General features: G+C 37.0%; 2 pseudogenes across 1 annotated transcript; both read left to right on the top strand.

Annotated features, from left to right (window-relative positions):
- The first annotated feature begins 1,240 nt into the window (after nt 1-1,240).
- LOC147505024 (putative polygalacturonase) lies at nt 1,241-6,082 on the top strand (annotated as a pseudogene).
- On the top strand, nt 2,807-5,290 carry LOC147505025 (IAA-amino acid hydrolase ILR1-like 3; annotated as a pseudogene). Its single transcript, XR_015219739.1, has 4 exons — nt 2,807-2,926; nt 2,998-3,123; nt 3,811-3,986; nt 4,799-5,290. The product of XR_015219739.1 is annotated as an IAA-amino acid hydrolase ILR1-like 3 (transcript).
- Nucleotides 6,083-7,661: the final 1,579 nt, after the last annotated feature.

Genomic DNA, 7,661 nt, shown 5'->3' on the forward strand with positions numbered 1-7,661 from the left:
AGGATTTTGATTGAGGAGCCTATAGTTTTAAACTTTGTCAAAGAAGACTTTGTCCTAAGTACGACACCAAGGTTTTATTCGCATTCAGTTTCCAAGATGCAACAATCACATGTCTTCTTCCAAGCAGACACGATAAAGTTTAGACGCCCTTCTTAATGAATAACAGTAAGCCTGCATTCAACTGGCAGTCACTAAATTTTGTAAAATCCGAACTCTGTAATCTCTGAGCAAATGCACACTGTAAACAAAAGTACAAAACGAATGAACGTCTCCAACTGCAAGGAATATCACATAGGGGACAACGGGATACACGTACAAGTAGTTCCCATACCTTATTTGAATTCCAAACTAGAGTTGGTTTAAAAGGTGAAAGGTGGTATTAAATTTTTGCAAATGAATTTACAACAACTAGTTACTGGTTTAATTTAGAGATTCCTACCGTGGTATTCATTTTTAAAAAAGAGAGCCAGAAACATAATCAGAACAAATTAGTTGATCTACAGTGTGCTCTGTTATCCCTGTTGGGATAACAACCAAATGAGATGAATGGTATGGTTTGGTTGGGGAGTTGAGCAACCCAGTTGAGGAAAGAAGCTTTGTTGATATTCCTCTAACTCTGCCATGGTGAGTGCTGAGAGATGTCAGTGTATTGAGAGAACTCATTAGTTTCCACACTCCATATTTTTCTAAATCCCATATCCCATGAGAATACTAACTACTAAGTAAGTAGTAGTGGAAGCAACGTTGGAGTTTTACAAAACCCCCTCCCCAAATCAACTCTTCTTGGCTTCTTGCAATGTCAGTTAAGCTAGTGTTATCTGGTAAAAAATATGTTTGCTATTATATTAGGTGATCTTGGACATACCCAACAAAATACTCCCTTATCCCATAACTAACTGAATACCCCAATAACTGTCTAAATCCAATAATATCTCCCAAATAATTTGGGATATTTCCAATAAAGGGCAAAATAAAATAAAATAAACAAAAAACAAAATAACGACACATCTATCTATTTGGTACCGTTTTTTTTAAGTAAAAGTTTCTTTCTCGTTCTTTTTCATCCCTCTCGTTGTATCATTTATTTGGTACCGTTTTTGTGATGGCAAATGCACCGTTTTTTTAGACTACTTTTTTCTCTGCCAAGAAAAGAAGGCTGTTATTCTAAATTTGCAGAGTCTAAAATTAGTCTCTGCATGCTTTAGTAAATGGTAGCAAGGACTTCCTATCCATTCAAACAATGGATAGAAGCAGCACCCCGACAATGTTTCAAGTAAGTTCGTCTCTTGTTATCATCTCATTTATTAGTTTCAAGGTTTCTGTTCTACATGATCTCTTGGTTTGTGTTGTTCTTTTATTGCGATTGAACTCTTGTTAATTATATTTGTGTCAAAAGGCCTTGGTGTCAGTATGCTTCAAGGTTGGACAGTGGCCTATTTCATACAAAATTAGTATTGGGGAACATTCAACCCATAGTAAATTTGAGGCTCTGTTTGGCATGGTTAGAAATTTTAGCATTTTCCCCTATATATAGACGTATTAATCATTTTCCTCTTGTTTTTCCTTGTTGAATTACACAGGCAATGGAGGTGGTTTTCGTTATTGTTTTACTAGGACTATTGAGTGTAGGCAGAGTAGAATGTGGTCAAGCCATTAAGTTAAACTCGAGTATCCACCATAAGTCGTTGAAAGCATAGTGCATTATTGATGAATATGGAGGAATTGGGGATGGAAAGACATCCAATACAAAGGCTTTCAAGAAAGCTATAGACAATCTCAGCAAGTTTAGTTCGGGGACGGTGGGGCTCGGTGATTATTCCTCCAGGAAAATGGCTCACAGGCAGCTTCAATCTCACTAGTCATTTCACACTTTATCTCCAAAAGGATGCAGTTATTCTTGCTTTTCAGGTGCGGCTAGTTTATATACGCTGCCTATATTTTTAGTCTTTTAGACTAATCCTTTAAGAAGTGGTGAAATTATTAAATATTGCTAAAAATCCCAGACTACATGGATGAATGATGTGTGGTATACAACCCCCACTTCTAACATTGCACTCCAACTGATTGTAGGATGCGAAAGATTTTCCTCTCATTCTTGTTTTGCCTTTTTATAGGAGAGGAAGAGATGCTCCTGGTGACGGTCTAAGATACAGTAGTTTCATTCATGGAACCAATCTCACTGATGTTATAATCATAGGTACCGTTCAAATTTATCATAGTGTATGAACCTAGATCATACATACTAACCTACAATAAAATACTCAATTCAGAATGCAACAAATCTAATATTGAGACTACTGTCGTACAGGTGCTAATGGCACAATTGATGGCCAAGGTCAAAATTGGTAGCACAGATATCACCACAATAAATTAAACTACACCCGCCTGTTATTGATTGAACTTTTATACTCTAGACACATTCAGATATCTAATCTCACGTTGTTGAACTCTCTGCATTGGTTTGTTCATCCCGTTTATAGCAGGTTCAGTACAACTTTGGCTTAATTTCGTTTCTGTCACTTCTTAGCAAACAAATTTTCAGTCTCAAGAGATCGATTCAATAGAACTTTTATTGTTTAACATACAATGTGCGTGAGACCGTGAGTACTAATCTTTGTTGACGAACTAGCTAGTTCACGACCTTAATTATTTTCTAATAAAATATTCTTTTGAAAATACAACAATATTATCATCCAAAAGCTTATGATTATTGCTCCATATGAACCAGTTTCACCTAACACTGACGGCATTAACCCAGGTACAACATTTTAGTTGCTAAGTTTGAGCTTCTAAGTCGCACCTTGTTATGATCTTACATTCCCAAGTTAATTACCCTGTAGCTAAAACTGGTGTAGTTGCTCAAACTGGCAATGGTTCTCACCCTGTTGTCGCGCTTCATGCTGATATGGATGCTCTACCTTTGCAGGTATAATAAAGACCATTTGCTTAATTTTACTTGAATTGCTATTTTGTTTGTTTTGAAGCTTTTATTTATAGGAGCTGGTTGAGTGGGAGCATAAGAGTAAAGTGAATGGTAAAATGCATGGTTGTGGACACGATGCTCATGTGGCGATGCTACTTGGTGCGGCGAAATTGCTTAATCAACGGAGAGACTATCTTAAGGTCATTATTTGATTAAGGGTTTTATACTGTTTTATTGATTAGTTGAAACAAATAGAAATGTATTCTTTGCTTTTGTTTTGAGTTGTAGGCACTTGTGATGTTTAGGGATCTAAGGAGTTCCAACAAAGTAACATGCGTGAATGTTGAAATGTAGCATTTATGAATTGTATGATTCTCTTGCAATAATTTTCGGAGTGGTTTCGTTATAAGTTTTGATTATGCTCTTCTTTGTTTCCAATAAGTTAACTTAGTTGCAGGTAGCCTCGGTCAGTTCGATTTGTCTAGCCCTCCAAGAGACTTGCATCTCCCCGTGTAGCTTATTTAGAGTCTTTGCATATCGTGGTTGAGTTATATATAACAATGGTGCAACCTTGTATGTAGAATACTCGAGCATCTTCGGTTAAAAGCATAATATTGAATCCTTATTGTATAGATCTGTCACACCATATATATAAGGTTACTCTGTTTCTACATTAAAAGCTCCCAAAGTGTGAAGTTTAATTAAAGAGGAAGAAGGATTGAAATTCTTGGTAGGACATACACTTGATCACGTTTTGTCCTAGTGCAACCTTCCTTCACCCGAGATAAAATTGACATTGTATAGTTTGCATTTATGTAGTATAAATTGGCCATTTCTATATCGCCGGGTCTATTAGAATCCTCAACTTGTTATATTATTTGATGAAGGGAACTGTGAGACTTCTTTTCCAACCCGCAGAGGAGGGTGGTCTTTGGAGCGCCTTATATGGTAAGGGAAGGTGCCCTTGGGGATTCTAAAGCAATATTTGGAATGCATGTTGACAACACAAAGCCAATTGGGAGCATAGCTTCCATAGCAGGACCTGCATTAGTCTGCTTTGGATGTATCTTTGAAGTTACGATAGAAGGAATAGGTGGGCATCTTGCCGAGCCCCACTTAAACGTGGACCCAAGATTTCATTGCATCCTCTGCAATTTTGGCACGCAACAACTCATCTCAAGAGAAATGGATCCCTTCAATAGTGAAGTATGGACATGCAACCAAGTACTTTGAATTTAATGCCATATTTATGTTTTCTGCAACTAATTTATGTGAGAACTATTTTGGTGCGGTCCAAAAGTTGGTGTCAACGTGACATCATTCTTATTAGCTTAACCTATTTATCCCTTTTACCATCTGAAGAGAAAAATATGGAACTACGTAATTGATTTTACCATCGTTTACTCCCGGTAGTAGAAGAAACTAGAAAGACGTTAAAAACCTCTACAAAGATGTTGAATATTTGGTCCCAAAGTTTTGAGGAAATGCATAGTAATCATAGTTTATTCTTATGCGTGCTCTTGGCATTCCCCTTATTTATTGTACTAACTCCGCCGGTGACATTCTGAATACTGACTTGCCGTACCACTTCATTGCACAAAAGGACCAACTCTTGGGACCCCTATACTACAAATCTAGAAGACGGATAGAAAATTATCATGATAAAACCTCTCGTAAACTTCTTACTTTGCTCGCATCGTGGATCATTACAATATTTTCTTATAGACGAGATTGGTGAGTATGTTCCTACGCCCTAGCTTAACGACAATCCTTTGCATACAATTTTGGTTTACTTAGTTTATAAAAGCTTTTAACGTCTTTAATAACCTGCAAATTGGAAATAATGATGCATTGATGCTTATATGAATTGGTTAGTGATAGTCTGGTTTCCTGCCTATATTGGTATGTTTGAAGCCTACTTGTTTAGAGGCCCGAAGCTTAACATTTTTTTTCCTTCCATAGGTCTCTCTGTTACCTACTTTCGAGGTGGGGATGCAATGAATGTGATTCCCCAATCTGTTCAATTTGGGGGCACTTTGAGGTGTCTTACAACAAATGGCCTACACCAGAATGTTGTGCACCACAACATTCTGGTAAAAACAATTTGATGCAGCTAAGTGAAGCCTTTCACTGTTTTTATTGGCCTAATATAATGTTTTGTGTTCCTTTTCTCTACAGACTCTTGCTCGAATGTGCTAATTGAGGACTGCTACATAGTCTTAGGAGACGATTGCATTTCGTTAAAAAGTGGTTGGGATCAATATGGAATTAAAGTAGGAATTCCAACAGAGCATGTAATCATCAGAAGGCTTACTTGCATTTCCCCTGATAGTGCTCTAATAGCTCTAGGCAGTGAAATGTCCGGTGGAGTACTGAGGAGGATATTAGGATTGAAGACAACGTGAGCGATAAATACATAATCACGGAATTGAATTAAAACTGCAATAGGTAGAGGAGGATATGTTAAAGATATCTTTGTAAGAAACGTGACAATTTCACTGTACACGGGAGTCCTTTGTTTTTATTTACTTCATCAAAATAAATGTTTGTTTCCCTGTGCTTGCTATCAATGGATCCATAAGCTCAAAATGGAAGAGTGCTCACTAGTTGAGAGGTTGATGGTTCGAATCCATCTGGGTCTAATATCATAATACAAGAAAAGGGTGTTTTATCTTTTGAGATGTTTTTCTCACCATTGACCCCTCCTCTTTCTATTGCTCTTTGTGTCGTTATAATGAACTTAGCTAAGAAGAGTGCTTGCTTCTATAGTTCTGTAAGTTTTAGTGCCAGGATTTTGCATGTAAACGTGATCCATGCCACCATATATAGTATGTTTACTGTTACAGAATCCGCTAATTAAAGTAACCCTATTGTTCGATATGACAGAAATGACAAAAAAACATGCAGCAGAAATGACAGAAAAAAACAGGCTGCATACCTACTATTTACTCAGATCTGATATGTAACATCTACACTAGCTCCCGCTCCCAGTAATCTGTCTTTTAAATTGTGCATCTTATCATAAGGCACAAATCAAAGGCACTTAGAATCACCTTCCAGTCTTCCTTATATTTCAAAGAATCAACACTTCACTTCGCTTCCCATCATAGACGACAGAAAAAAGTTAAAGGGGCATCAACAGAAACAGCAAAATGGTGAAATGCAGGTCTATCTTCCATAGTAACTACGCAAGTTAAGTATATCTATATTAAGAGATCTTTGTTCTGTTGACACTCAAAACCTCATATTGCCAACAACTAAATAAAATATTGTCATAAGCCATACACCACAAGCCAACATATTGCCAACAACTAAACCTCAATATTGCCATAAGCCATGTTCTATAATGAAATAAGCACAGAGTAATTCTTGAGAAATTACAACTAACTATTTTATTTTTCTACCCAACAACTAAAACTAATCTGGATAAACATATTGTAGGTTCTGTGATATTGGTAGGAACCGATCCGCCCACTGGCCCAATTTTCCTTTCGTAAGCAGCCAAGACACCGCCGCTTCGCCATCTAATGATCGCCAATCTCGCCAAACCGGAGGTAGAGGAGCAATATCCTTTAGCACAACTGGAACAAAATGCCCTTTGTTTATGTGGAAAATGGCGATTATCCGGAACATTTCTTCTGGACCTGTCCTCAACGGAAAGTACGTGACACCTAATTGTCGCGGCGTTATGGTGACAAAAACAGAATTAAAATCACTTGCAACTAAGGAACCCATGTCCAGGAGATCAAGCCATTCTTTCTCATTCATTGTAGAAGACTTGGTACACTCTAAGTTTCTTTTGTGGTTTTCAAACCCGTCATTACCGTACAACTCTGTATAGTAATCTACATACTGCATCAACTCTTCCAGCATAAGACCCCTTACTGTCCGCCATGCTAAATCATCTGTATATCCTAGCAGTATAGCTATGGATCTATAACCACAATGCCCATCCGGTTACCTCAACCAAATCTTTAATCATATCGCAGATCAAAGGATTAAAGTCACTTAAAATATTTTCCCACTTATGCTCGATTTCTTCATCTTTTAGAATTATCTCTGACCTAGTATTTTTTTTTTCTTCTCTTCATGTTCTCTTTGGCCTTGTTAATGAGTTCTTGAAAGCTAAACGAGTCAAGGTCAGACGATCCACTCACTTCAGGATGAACATCTTCATTTAGATCAGGTAGTCCGCACATGTTGGTTAAAGAAGTGGGACATGTAGCTGCTTCACCAATGTTAGAATGAACATTTTGGTTGTTGCTTGTGCCTTGAGCAATATTTCTATCACCTTGTTCTTCAAAAAAGAAATGAGTATGAGACAAGTTAAAATGTTATGCAAAAGTGAAACAAGACTAAGCCAACCGAAAAAACAAACAAAACGAGATATACAATATTACTATAGAACTCTTAAACTAAACTACATACTCAAAAACAACAAATAATCGATGCCCATTACCAACAAATAATCTACTTACCTAAAAACAGCTTAATATGCAATTGTACACAAGTATATATACATATATGACAAACCTTTTTTGTTTCTGTTTCTCTTTTTTGAAGTCCCATGTCTTGTGCTTGTGCGCGTCTTTTTAGTTTGCTCCTGTACAACCTACTCAACATCTTACTAAAATTAATTCAGCAAGCTCAACATAATTTAACAAACTCAAATCAAGAATAAAAAATGCTTCCACCCAAGTCCAGCCTATAATGTTTTTTTGGATTTACCTTCCTATCC

Source organism: Coptis chinensis, chromosome 4 (assembly GCF_015680905.1).
Source record: "Coptis chinensis isolate HL-2020 chromosome 4, ASM1568090v1, whole genome shotgun sequence".
Classification (NCBI taxonomy): domain Eukaryota; kingdom Viridiplantae; phylum Streptophyta; class Magnoliopsida; order Ranunculales; family Ranunculaceae; genus Coptis; species Coptis chinensis.